General features: G+C 48.6%; 1 long non-coding RNA gene across 1 annotated transcript; it reads left to right on the top strand.

Annotated features, from left to right (window-relative positions):
• The first annotated feature begins 1102 nt into the window (after positions 1 to 1102).
• LOC135976522 (uncharacterized) lies at positions 1103 to 10678 on the top strand. The gene is made up of 3 exons (XR_010593713.1): positions 1103 to 1635; positions 9578 to 9647; positions 10091 to 10678. It is a non-coding gene; the product is annotated as an uncharacterized LOC135976522 (long non-coding RNA).
• Positions 10679 to 14391: the final 3713 nt, after the last annotated feature.

Genomic DNA, 14391 nt, shown 5'->3' with positions numbered 1-14391 from the left:
CTGCTAATGCACCTGAATCCTAGCCTGAAGCAACCCCGCTGTTCTTGTATGGAGCTTCCAGACCACTCTACTAATGACCCTCAGTCCTTACCAGTCTGCCCCAACCACTATCTGCTGTTTTTCCCTCAGTCCTAGCCTGGAAACATCCCGCAAGCAATGCACAACAGCTCTCTCAAGGATCCGCAGTCTCAGCCTACAGCTGAGGCCCTGGGGTGCAGATTAAACCAGGACACTGGAGGGGGTGATGGATGGAGGTTCATTGCACTGGGTTTTCTCTCACTGAGAATAGAGCACAACACTATGAATGAGCCAGAGAGGGCAGGGAATGAGAGATCGTCTCCATCAGATGGACATGAGAGGAATTTCCCTCTCTCGCTGCACTCCTTTGCCCAACCCCTCTTCACCTCTGATGGGCTTGCTCCGGTGGTTGAACAGACTTGCAGAGAGGAAGAGAGACTTTTCTGTTTGGTACCAATTCCTTCATCCAGGGGCCTCAACATAGCCAGATTTTCGGGGGAGGGCTAGCTCAGTGGTTTGAGCATTGGCCTGCTAAACCCAGAGTCGTGAGTTCAATCCTTGAGGGGGCCATTTAGGGATCTGGGGCAAAAATCTGTCTGGGAATTGGTCCTGCTTTGAGCAGGGGGCTGGACTGGATGACCTCCTGAGGTCCCTTCCAACCCTGATATTCTATGATGCCAAGGTAGGACACCATGGCTAACAGCACATTCTGCCCCAGAGTCTGGGAGGGGTAGCCATAGCCCCAGCCCCAGCCCTGCTGCTCTGCACAGCATGCATGCATGCTGCAGTTTTTCTGTAGGTGTAGCAAGAGCCCTACTCACTGCACAATGCCCTGGAACCATTAGGCCTTATACAGGCAAACGCCTCCCTATATTTCTGTGTGGATGAAATATCCAATGTCCCATCTCCATGTGATGGGGTGGCTGCCCCACACTGGGCTCTATGGGGTTAATAGAGCCCTAAGGAGGCTGTGCAGGAGGCAGCCAGACAGAGAGAGGCTGAGGGGAGCAGCCAATCAGGGCCCAGCAGGTCCCTATAAGAAGAACTGCAAGGCAGAACAGCTTCAGTCACTCCCTGGAGCTCGAGGAGGGAGGAGGACCGGCTGCCTTGCAGGCTGAAGGCAACTAGCATCCTGGACAGAGCAGTGGTGCAGGCAGAGACCTGGGGAGCTAAAGGCACCTCCTGGCGGGCTGCAGGGATCTGCAAGCTGAGGCTCTGAGGTGAGGGCAAAGAGGGTGCTGGTGCCACAGGAAAGTGGCCCAGGGAAATCTACCGAGGAGTCGGAGGGGACACAGCAAGCAGTGGCCTTCTACAGGGTCCCTGGGCCAGGACCAGGAGTAGTGGGCAGGCCTGGGTCCCTCCCCTCTCCCCACTGGGGAGGTCGCTAGACAGTAGACTGCCGTCACCACTGAGAGAAGTGGCTGGACAGGGACTGCAGAGACGTCCTCTGAAAGCGGGGGGAACCGAGTGGCACGGCTGGAGGGCTGTGTCACCGAAGAGGCCACTGCGCTCCTTGGAGGGATGTGGGTCCAGGAGCAGAAATGATGGCGGCGAGACACCACCAGCTCTGGCTACCAGAGCTAATTCCTATATCGACCACTAGGAGGCGCCAGAGTGGTAAGTGAGCCCCGTTACACTCCCAGAGTGGGGTAAAGCGAGATGAAACTCTCGCAGCAAGTCAGTTGTGGATCTGAGATTAGGACCCAGGCGTCCTGACTCCCAGTCCTCCTGCTACAATCCCTAGATAACATTCCCTGCTGAATACTGCAGTTTGCCCAACTGCAATGGGGATCAGGATGCTGTGAGATCTATGGATGAAACGGGCCACAAAGCATCTAGAATTATTATTATTGTTCCATTCAGCGCCATGATTGTGACTGATCTGGATGCAGAATAAACATCATTTTCCAGTCCAGTGCTGGCAAATGGATGGAAATTTTGCTCTAAATGAGGCCCATTTGCTTGTAAACATGACTTCCTCACCTCTTATAGGGTCCCTGTTCTGAGGTTAAAACCCTGGGAATATGCAAGTTGGTTAGATAGGGCCCAATCAAGCCAGGAGGGGCCCTTTTGTGCAGAGCTCTTTTGTCTAGTTTTGTGGTGGGGGCGATTGAAAGGGGGGTGTTATTGTTTTTAAGGGAGCCGGCACCTTTGATGTCTCCAGCTTTTTCTTTTAACTGTGTTGACAGCAAAAGAAAAGGTGCCTCGGAACTGAAATTTCTTTATTTTGGCATCAGAGGTAAACAAGATGTCAGTGTCTTTGTGAGACAGCAGGGGAGCGAGAAGTGAGGGGGGGAAAGGAGCTGGTGGAGACGCCTGGGAGACAGTTACACGGAGAGAGTAAGATCAGGGAATCCTGCGTTCTCCTGTTGAGGAGAGAACCTCTGGGTTGGAGGAGACATTAGGGTGAACATAAAATGTATGCTGTTTGGGCGGGGTTCAAACACATCCCCTTTAGCTCGACACGCAAAGATCTACTGCTTGTGTTAAAGAAGTAACTCCATTAACAGAATTGTAAACCCCTTATGTGGCCCAGTCACTAAAGGGCAATAATGACTCTGTCTCCTAATGGAGTCTACATTTGCTAATTAAAAGCTTATCCAAACTTGTTAAGACCCTCTCCTTCCACCTTTTCTACCCCCATGAGCCCAACCTGGTACCATTCTCTGCTCCACCTCTTCTCTCAACCCAGCCAGCTCCTTCTCAAATCCTAAACCTTCCTCCTCCAGTCTTATCCCTCCCCTCTCTGCTCACAAGCAGCTGATCTCATGTACATTTCCATCCTTCGAGCTAGTCGGGACAATTTCATCTAAAATTGTTTTTTGCTTGTTTGTCTTGGGAGTTAGGGGAACAAAAACAGGAAAAAGTTTCAGGGAAAAAAATCAATCTTCTCACCTTTCTCAACCATCTTCCCTTTCCTCATCCAGCCCTCCCTTCCCGCCCCTCAGCAGGGCCTGCTTTTTTGTTGTCAAAAAAAAAAACTTTGTATGGAGTCGGGAGATTCATCCAATCAAAACCTCTTTCACAAAAACGTTTAGTTTTGACGAATCATCATTTTCTTCAATGAAGAACAATTCCCAGCCAGCTCTTTCTAGCGCTCACTTCATACAGAGACCTGCAAAGAACGCAGCGGAGAATGATGCCCACAAGCAGTCACTCAGCACAAAACGGACAGGAACCTGGGACCCCCGAAGGCCCTTTTGCTGAGTTTAGAACTGAAGAAGGAAACAAACGACAACGATGCTTCCAATGCCCTGCTCTGTTGGAGAGTGCTGACGGAAGCCAGTGTAGATGGATATGTGGATTATGGCACAGGTTTAGAAATGTTTCTGTCCCTTATTCCTATGCTGCTCCACTCAGCATGTAGATAAAGTGGTCCCTTTTCTCCAGCCTTCTCCTTTCCAGTCACACACACAGCTGGTTAATTCTCTCCTCTCTGAGATCAGAGATTAGATAGAGCCTGGATTTATAGCTAGTGAAAATAAAAAGAGCTGCTCCTATCAAGGATTCAAATGATTAAATATCCCACCATAGAAATACTTTTAACTTCACTTACAGTACAATCTCACTTTACACGTTGGAGCAGTTGACAGCGCTAACAAAAACTGCTTGAGTAATAAGGGGCCTGAAGAGAGAGAGGAAGGAAGAAGCTGGGGAGAGAAAGCGAGAGAACAAGGGATAGGAACAGAAATGAAGAGAGAGAGAAATGAGATCAGACAGAGATGCGTGGAGAGGGAGCCTGGGTCCCTCAGCCTGCAGCATGAAAAGTACAAGGGCTAAAGCAATTAAACAATGAAATAAAAGGAAAGGATTAAATGAAGGGCTGTGTAAAACAGATGCTCTAACTCAGCTCGTTTACTGCTCTTTACTCTCCATTTCCTCTCACGTTGATCCCCCCCGACTCGGCATTACCACAACCCTGCTGAGCCCCTGAGGGGACTCTCAACTCCCTCTTTAGCCATGTCCCCCCGCCACAGCCTCCCTCATGCCCCACGTCAGCAGCCCAGGAAGGGAAGGATGGGCTTGCGGTTAAGGCACTGACTTGGAACTTGGCACCTCGGATCTTCCATGGACTCCCTGCGTGAGTGACCTTGGGCAAGTCACTTCATCCCTGGGTTCCCACATCTGTAAAATAGGGGTAATAATCCTGCCCGGGCTGTTTAGATGAGAAGCACTTCAGGGGAGGCACTGTGCCTCATTAAGTGCACTGGTGCAGTGTGCTGTACAATGGAGGCTCCATCTCAGCTGCGGCCTCTAAGTGCTCCCGGAATACAAATGAGCATGAAGACATCCGGTGCCTGTATGGCGTTCTCACCTCCCTGGGGCAGCCTGTTCTTAATCTCCTGTTTTTCCCCGTCGCCTTCCTGCTGCGTCCTTTGCTCTTTTCACAACAATCACAGCATGAAAGACTCTCGCTGGCATAGATGCATGTGTATGTATACACCCAGACCCACAACATGTAATTCCTAACTACAGACACACACCGCTGTCTGGCTGGTTTCGAAAACAAAGCACACAGTGAGCACCCCTAGAGGGTTCACAAACTACTTAAAGGATATGACCCAATTCCCAGACGCTACATTTTTGGTTCTCTGTTCTTATGTCCGTTTTTCTCTCTCCACCCCTGGCCTTTCATTTTCCTCTCCTGCCACTTCCATCTCTGCTTCCACTCAGTCCCATGTGGGATAATTTCACTTTAATTCATGTCCGACGCTCCTAATTCAATCTGATGCCTGCTTTGACACAGAACATAGTTGCCTTGACCCTCCTCTTTGGCACTTGCAATCCATCCAGAGAGCTGAGGCAATTTTGTTTCTCCTCTGGCTAACTCTCTCAAAGCGTTTGATCTCCGCCTATGGAGAGAAGAGAGAGAGAGGGGTCAAAGGTTGGTGAAGGTGACACAAGAAGGGGCCTGGGAGGCATGGTTTCCTTGAGGCGATTTGCCCTTGCTTGGCGTTTGTTGGCTTGAGGTGCTGTGCTGCTTGGAGCTGATTTTCCCCGGCACTTGGGAGGAATGGATTATTTGAATTCACTCTCGCCTTTCCATCCAGCAGACCGAAAGGCCCAGCAGTACTTGAAATGAGACAAATGCTTACGGAATTGGGGGTTGCAAAGCATTTTTCAGTTGTCTTCTCCACGGAGCCATCTTGTGTGAGCTGCCTAATAAATTGATGGCCCTTTCTAAGGAGGGGGTGATACAGCAACTCCATATCTCAGCCCGAATATTGCCACCAAGCCAAACCAGAAATGTCTGCCTCCTCACAAGCCTGTAGTCACTCACATGACAAAGAGAGCCCCATAATATTTGAGTAATTACAGTCTGACTACCTGAATTCCATGGGATATGGTGTTTTTCTTCACTTTCTGCCCTTAAACGGTTGCTCATTGTTGCTGGGTGCAGTTAAACAGCTGCCACACACCACCCAGAGGTGGCTGCATTTTGGAGGTGGGAGAAATAATTACTGTTAAAAATCTTTGTGGTACTTAAGTATGAAAGGGGCAGTACAATACACAGTGCAAAGGCAAAAGACTGTGATACACTGGGGAGTGTGTATGTGTGTGTTACTGACCCCTACTGTGCGGCATCAGGACTGCTCACCTGCATGCCGTAAGCCCTCTACTGCTGCCCGTTAAGGGACATTCTTCTTTACCTCAAGTGTTAGAGGCCTGTGCATCTGGATCTGAATTCTTTCCCTGCTACAGCCATAAAGTAGCCACAGCGTGAATCACGGTGACAACCATGCGTTCCTAGATGGCTATGAATTATAATATTATTATTACCTTGCTGTCGCTAATATTTTACTGCCCATAGGCAACAGCCCCTTCCGACTGCATGGCTCAGCTCCCTGTGCCTCACATCCAAGCTGAGTTGCCCGCAGTCCTCTACCCCACCTCCAGAACCAGAAAGGGATATCTATGCAATGGTTGCACTGGGCTCTCATCACGGCAATTTGGTGCAGCAAAAAAATTGCTAGTGAGAAGAGGAGGGGGGCTACATATAAACATAAATATAAAATATTAAAGAGAACTATTCAACAGAGGTCTGGTCTAATTTTTTTCCCCTTTCCCTGCTCTCCACTTGTCAGCTCAGGGTGAATTACAGGGTGTGAGAGAGAACTCTTAAAACATCCTTGCTGAAATTAACATGTCTGGAGTGGTGCTGACTGCACCTCCCAGCAGCCTATGCCTATCGCTGGGTAATTTCGGCTTGCTGAAGGCACCTTGCAGGGCTGTCGAGGGACGTGTTGAGTGCGTCTGACAGGAGAAACCTACTTATCACCTCGTGCGCATCCTATCAGGGCACCTGCCCGATTACAGTCAAATTGCCAATGAATAATTAAAAGCTAATTTGCATAAAGTGATTTTCCTTCCTTTACTGCCTTCCAACGTGCCCTCCAGTGAGAGGCTCCACTGAGAGAGACAGCCCAGTGTTAACCACTTCATGACCATGAGGAAACTGGGAGGGGGGCATCATGCAAGCAAGGAGCTGGAAGTGCCCCTGCATGGGAGGAGGCTGCACAACGCTGCAGCAGGGGAGATGCTGGATTCTCATTCAGAGAGGTAGTGGGGAGGAAAGAGAGCAGATCGCTCTGAGCTGTGAGGCGCTGGTCATGCAGCTTCCAATGCAATTGACTGCAGGTAGGCTGGGGACTTGTCCACATGGGACCTTAGTCCGCAGTACAGCCTTGTAAATTCTATTGTGCACTAAGGTGTGAGCACAAACTGGCCTGTGTGGACTCTAACATGCACTAGTGAACTATTGGTGCATGCCAGAAATATGGTATTGTTTGAAACAGGACTATATCAGTGCAAACTAGGGAACTTAATGCACACCAGCAGGAGCAACACATTCCAGTTGGAGCACGAGACCCTAGTGCACACTACAATTTACATCCCTCTAATGTGAACTAATGCACCATGTAGGCAAAACTGAGGTTGTCTTTGTGTCTCCAGTTACTGGCCAGAGCAGGGTGGGAACTGGATTTCCCATTTTGTGGGAAATTCTGCAGTTTTTTAAATTTCTGAAACAGAACAAAAATAAAACCTTTTTGAAGTGACATTAGAAAAAAATATTGGTTTGGGTCGAGCAAAACATTTCATTCTGAGTCTGCCTTTTTGAAACAAAATAAAAAATTGTTATATGAAAACATTTTAAAAAAGACATTTCAAAACAAAAAATCAAAACATTTTATTCCAAAACTGTCCAAACAGGATATTTTGAGACTGAAATGAAGCATTTTGATAAGTTTTTTTCCCCTCAAAACATTTTGTCAAAATTGACACTTTTAAGAAAACATTCTGATTTTGAAAAAAAAAATAGCATTTTTGTCAATATCCCATTTTGCCAATCTGTCTTCATTGGCAGCATCAATCAAGTCTGGATGTCCACAGAAAATGCCTTCCCACAATGTCCTACCGCAGCATGGGGTGGATTCTTTGGAGAGTTTGCCCCGCAGTCCAGACCATGCTGGAATAACAAAACAGAGGCAGTCATCAATGTTTCCCAGCTCATGACTGATTCTCTCTACATGGGAATGAAGAATTTGCCAGACTGGATAAAAGCAATGGGCCATCTAATGCAGCATCCTGTCTCCAACAGTGGCCAAGTCCAGATATTTCCTAGGAAGATCCAAGAAACCCCGTAGTCTGACAGTTAAACATCTAAATGAGAACATGTCAATCACAAGCTACTTCATGGTATAAGCTGCTGCTTGACCAAGTGCTTCCTTTTATTCCCCAAACACACACACACACACGTGTATCTTTCCATTGCCGTGGGTGGCCATGCTTTTAATCAGCATTTTTCTTGTCTAATTGCCTCCTTGCAAGCTCCTCCCTGAACTTGTCAGACACAGGCTCACACTTACTGTCTTACTTGTCAGAGGGAAAATATTCTTTTAGATGTGTTTTGGCAAAGGAACAGGGACGCTGAGTGTCTGGTTAGACTCAACGCAAAAGTATGTTCCCCCATATGGAGAAATGGGTCAAGTAGTGAATTTCTATGATTATTTATTACATATTCTTTCTGGAAGTGCTCACAATGCACTTGGCGCTGCACAAACATAAAAAAGCCAAAGTCTCTCCCTTAGAGAATTTACAAAGCAAAGTACATTGAAGATTAAAAGCCACCATGGAAATAAGGATTATTATCAGTATTATGCCAAGGAATGCATGATACAAGAGAGGATACACTGCCTAGTGGTTAGAGCAGGGGGAGTCAGAATGCCAGAGTTCTGTTCCTGGTTTTGTATCTATCTATCTATCTATCTGGGCTTTCTAGAGCACCCATCTCCACAGTATCCGCTGAGAAGGTAGAAGAGAAGGTAGAAGAGAAGATCAGCTGCGGTAGAAGGGTTTCTACTGCAGTGCTATAATCCTGTAAGAAATCTCTGTTCTGTTGGAGAATGGATGTGGCAGGATTTTACTCCAACCACAGTCAAATATCTGCCTCTGCATTTCCTCTGAGTTAGTTCGTTGGTTCACGCCCAGCGTAAGGGGAGGGGTTGTCTTCAGGGAGAAGGCATGGATGGTTATGGTGATGAGATGGTTGTCGTGTTCTTCTTGCTCCTTGGCCTTGTCATTGGGAGGTTTGTTTACCTAAAGCATACTGAAAACTTGAAGGATTCAGATGTTTTCATGGCCCAGATAGCTTTATCGCTTCCTTTCCCTGATAAGATCAAAGAAAGATCATGATCTTTGCCTGCACCTGGTGTGGTTCGGACCATGTGAGTGCAATGCTTGTGACATACTGATGTTTGCTTGTTGGCAGATCAGGTCCAATGCATGTGTCCAACAGAATGTATGGGATCTGAGAGAGCTTGTACAAGCCCCGGGATTTTGATGCACATGCCACATGCAGAGGCCATAGTATCCTTGATATTACGTAGTTAGATGCTGCAGCCACCAGGAAAATCACGATTGTTATCATGGCAGCAGCTATGGTCCCTAGTCATCCCCACTGTGCTAAGCACTGTACCCATATCTAACTCCCACGCAGTGCTGTAGTAATCAGGGCCGGCTCCAGGCACCAGCCCACCAAGCATGTGCCCCCCTGGAGGGGGGCGGCGCGGCGGGGCGCTCCGGCCCGAAAGCGGGGCCACGACTGAGCTCGCCGCCCTCCCCGCGGTGCTCCGGCCGCCAAGGAGAGCGGAGCTGCAGCGGGCTCGCCGCCCTCCGGCTGGTCGGGGAGAGCAGAGAGCCGCGGCGGGCTCGCCACCCTCCCCCCAGCGCTGTGGCCGCCGGGGGCTCTCCACCCTCCCCCCGGCACTCTGGCCGCCGTGGAGATTGGAGAGCCCCGGCCGGGCTCTCCACCCTCCTCCCAGCGCTCTGGCCACCGGGGGCTCTCCACCCTCCCCCTGGCGCTCTGGCCGGTTGGGGATTGCGGGCCCGCGGCCGGGCTCGGCGCCCTCCCCTGCCCTGCTGGGGGGTGGGGAGCTTTTTTGCCTAGGGCGGCAAAAAAGCCAGAGCCGGCCCTGGTAGTAATTACTAATGCTGTTTAAACTCTCCCTTAGTTTTGTCATCTGTAGAATGGTGATAATAATGCCCACTTGTTTCACAGGAATGTTGTGAGGATCAATTCACCTTTGTGAAGGGCTTTGAGCTGCTGAGGCAGAAAGAACTACAGAAGGGTAAAATATTACTATTGATTATATACCTGCAATGTGTTCTATATCCCTTTTCCTGGCTCCTATTAAAAGGGGTAGAGTGGTTGGTCAGTGTGGTCTAGTGTCTCGGGGACTGGGAGTCAAGGGCTCTGGGGTCTATTCCCAATGTTGCCAGTGATCTACTGGGTGACCTGCGGCAAGTCATTTCCCTTCCCACCCTTTGCCTGCCTATTTAGATGGTCAGCTTTTGGGCACAGGGTGTGTCCCTTCCAGTGGAGCCAACACTTGGGACCTCTAAATTCTACCCTAACAGAAATCGTCACCATAATTTCACTGTGTGGTCCTGATGGACACCCCGGGGGAGAGATCCCTGGCTCTACTTGCCGTTTAAAGGTGGCACAGTGGCTGGGTAAGTTAATCTCCCACTTAATTCCCCCTGGTTAACCCCAGTTTCTGCTTCCACACAGCTTGTCATTCACCAGTGTCCACGATCTGCCTCACCAGCCTTCCCGCTTGACCCCGTTCTCTGCATTCCCACCTCCACGCTTCCTTCCAGCCTGCTCCGGCGAGATGGATGTCACGTTACAGCTCTTACGGTGCCAAACACCATTACAGCTTTATTTAGACGTGGAGGAGCCATCTGTTCCATTTTGCAGGAGTCTTGACTCTTGCATGCAGCCCTTTACCCTCCAGGTCCTGTCGCAATGGCTTACGCAAGGGTTCGCTGACGTGACAGCTGAGTGAAAGCTAATGACCAAGGACATTGCCGTTTTGTATGGGGATTTAAAAAAATAATAATCCACCATGCATTTCTTTGCCAATGTTTCTCTTCTTTCCACAGCGTCCAGCTCTCCAGAGATGAGATGGGATAGGTCTGTCCTGCCAGAGTGGCAGACTGGAGACCTAGTGCTTCGAACTGGTCAAAAAATGTTCAACAAGATATTTTCCTGGGCCCAAATGCCATTTCATTAAAACCAAAATGTCAGCAAGAGCTCTCCTTCTCCCGCCTTCATTTGTTGGCATTTTCTTGGGGCCAGGATGGAATTTCTGGTCAAAATGAGACACTCTCTAGCCTGATGGTTGAAGCCCTTGGCTGGGTGGGGACACGCAGGTACAAGTCCCTCTTCTGAATCAGGCGAAGCAGGGGTTTGACTCTGGGCCTCCCACATCACAGGTGAGTGCCCTACCCAGTGGGGTAATTCTGGGGTGTCTCACTCTATGAAATTATTGTTTGCCAGGCAGCACTACTAGCAGTCTCCATGTCTAAGGGTGACAAGTAATGGAAGGAGGTCAGGACCTGCCCCGGGTGATATGGCAGGGGCAGTGCTATCTCATAGCCGGCACTGTTGGAATACTTCTATAGCGAGGCTGTTCTTGTGGCTAATGCTCTGGGCTGCACAAGACCAGGGTTCAGTTCCTGGTTCTATCACCGACTCCCTCGGTGACCTTGGGCAAGTCACTTAGGGCCAGGTTCTGTCATCTTTACAGTAAATTGTCCACTACTTCACAAGTAGCCACTTTCAAATCAATGGGGTGACTGACGGAGTAGAGCACCACTCACTCCAAGGTGGGGTAACAGTATCTGGCCCTTAACCTCCCTGCACTTCAGTTACCTGTCTGCAACGTGGGGATGACAACGATCCCTTTGCCCATCTCGTCTTTCTTGATGGCAAGCTCCTTGTGTCAGGGACTGTCTCTTACGGCATCTAGCACAATGGTGCCGTGATCTCAGCTGAGGCCTTTCGCTGCTCTCGCAAGACAAATCATCACAACAATAATATTTGCCGGGCATTGGTTGGCAAGAGTTGACACCGCTGGTGGGTCCCTGCTGGACTCGATAGGTTGCAGTAGGGCTGAGGGCCATGCTGCCACACACCTAGGTGGCACTCATAATGCCATGACTGGATCAGCCAGAGCCCTTAGCAGTCTGTGTCCTCACAGGAAGCTCTGGGTCTCATCATTAAGGACTAGGAGTAGGTAGCTAAGAGAGGGGACAGATGCCTGCTAGCATGTGACAGATATGCCCCTCTAGATGGAAAGACTGAGATATTAGCCGGGAAAGGGGGTGGGGGAGAGAGAGTCTCTACAGGCCATGGCCAAGTATTTTACCTGTCAAAAAATTACTTTAACCTGCACATTTAGGCTATAAAAATATTTCTTCAATCAAGGGAAGCTCTGTAGCTCTCAAGGACAAAGCTAAGGCAGCATCTTCTACCTGTCTCACAAAATTAATTTAAAATAAAAAAAAAACGTGGCAAACTCTGCAGCAGGGGAGAGAGAGAGAGACCTTTAATAACCTCCCCGTGTCCTGGGGGATTGGAACGGAGCTGCGGCAGAGCCCTTTCTTGCAGGGATGGCGCTTGAGCCCCAAGCCCAGACCAAAGGGGATTCAAGGGGACTGCACAGGACAGGTGCTTAGTGCTGGCCTCCTTGCTGTGACTCTTTTCATTGTGATTACCTGCAGCTAATGAGAACTAATGCTCTAACGTTCCCACCTAAGCCTAAAATCTAGCCCGTTTCTTTTAGACGAGGCTCCATATGACCTATAATAATGGGTCCGAGTCCGAACTGTCTTCTCCCAGTCTTGAAAGCCACCCACAAACCATCCCCCAGGAGTCCTGCCTGCCCAGCCTTCTCAGGAGAATTTAGTTTTGGTTAGTCCTACTTAATCCTATGTGCCAGATGTGTTGGCTCTCATCCTTCCCCAAAATTGCTTTCTCTCTGACCCAGGTCTCCTCCCATCTCCCCCTCACAAGGAACCTATCATTACAGCTTCCAACTCTCCATGTGGACCTGGGCCATCTGACCCAATTCAGTTGCCTTCTTGGCATTTAGAGCCTGGTCCAAAGCCCATTGGAGTCAATAGGAGTTCCTCTCTACCTGGATCCGCCAATTTGAATCCCTTTATCGCATTCTGAGGGGTAGTTGTATCTCCTAGCCTCTGTTTGCCAGAATCTGTGAGTGGGCAACAGGGGATGGATCACTTGATTACCTGTTCTGTTCATTCCCGCTGAAGCACCTGGCATTGGTCACTGTCAGAAGACAGGATACTGGGTTAGATGGACCATTGGTCTGACCCAGTAGGGCCGTTCTCATGTTCTCCCCATCTGGTGTCCAACATTCTCCATTGTCATCACACCCTGAGAGCAGTCAGCCTCAACATCAGTGCCTGTATGAAGGACCAGCAAAACTGGCTGGGCATCGGCCTTGTACACGCTCCTCTTCGCATCCCCTGGTGGGTCATTGCTTCTGTGCACTTACTCCAAATTTACACCCGCTTAACTGAGCACAGAGTCTGGCCCGCTATGTGTTAATATGAGTCTCCTTGTATCCTTCTCAACTCTAGCTCAGTGGTTCTCAACTTGTGGCCCAATCAGCACACAGCTGTGGCCCATGGGATATCCTCAGGGCCATTCAGGTAGTATATCTATTGTGTGGATGTGGCCCACATAAGACCTAGAGAGCTGCATATGCAGCCCACAATGGGAAATAAGTTGACAGCCACTGCTCTAGCTACTCTGCCTGCAGAATACAGACAAATAAGCTCCTTCTCCTCCATGGGACTTTCATCACTCTATGCTCATCCTCATCGCACTGGTCTGATCCTGGTCCTTGGATAGCTTCAATCACCAATTTAAAAACAAAATATTTCTATCTTTCAGAACCAAAATTGTTCACAATTTCCATTCCATGAAACATTTTTAAATTTCAACTTTTTGCCCTAATTTGGGATGAAGACAAACTCTGAAATATTGGAACTCCCCATGGGATGCAAATTCTGAATTTCATTCAGCTCTATCCTTTATGATGGCAGTGAACAAACAATCAATGAGAACAGAAGCAGGAAGTAAAATTCTACTCTCAGTTACTGACCTCAGTGGCTACCACTCTGAAACCTGACCTCAGTGGGTTGGCAACAGTGTTTTTGGCCAGTATTTGGCCAGTGGTTTGCCAGTTAGGCTCCTGCATCACCTGGTTTTCGGACAAAAACAACTTTAACCAACTTCTAACTAATGGGAGATAGGAAGAAACTTTACCTCTGGGCAGGGTTCTTGTACCTTCCTTTCAAGCAGTTGGTCCTGACCACAATTGGGCCAGATGGACCTCTGTCTGATCCAGGGTGGTGCTTCGTGTGTTGCTATGGCTACGGTCTCGTTCTTAATGAACATCATAGTCTAGCTCTCCTTGCCTTGTCCATGAGTCCACTAAGTAAAGGTCTGATATAGCCCCATAGGCTTTCTCCTACATTCTCCATGACTGCATACTCATTACACCTGGCCTTCTTGCCACCCAGCTCCCTCAACACTGAACAATTTAATTTTCCCACTCCAAGAATATTCCAGATAAACACAACAGGATCTAATATGATCTTTGCATCTGAAGGCATTTCATTGCCAGTGGGATGCATATTGATTTTGTTCTTAGACGTCATTGTCTAGACTCCAGGGCTGGAGGTCCATTGACATCACCTCAATCCATTCAGCACTCCTGGGCATACAGTGCCCTCTTTTCAGTTCTTTTTTCCCTGCTCGAGGGAGTTAATAAGGAACAAAATTAATTCCATCTCTGATTTATGCCCAGAGCAACCACAGCATGTTCCTTCAGCTGGGATTTGATTGGATTTCATTTGCTTCTTTACAATAGTGGCTAATGTTTTTCCACCTTCTTAAAATGGAAAAAAAAATCGGCAGTAATTCTCAAACAGAAAAAGGGTTGCATGGGTTTTTTTTATAATTTATATATTTGTTTTTACATATTCAGACAAAAA

The sequence above is a fragment of the Chrysemys picta genome, chromosome 18 (genome assembly GCF_011386835.1).
Source record: "Chrysemys picta bellii isolate R12L10 chromosome 18, ASM1138683v2, whole genome shotgun sequence".
Taxonomy (NCBI): Eukaryota; Metazoa; Chordata; order Testudines; family Emydidae; genus Chrysemys; species Chrysemys picta.
Note: the sequence above shows the minus strand (reverse complement) of the source record. Positions and strands in the feature narration are given on the sequence as shown.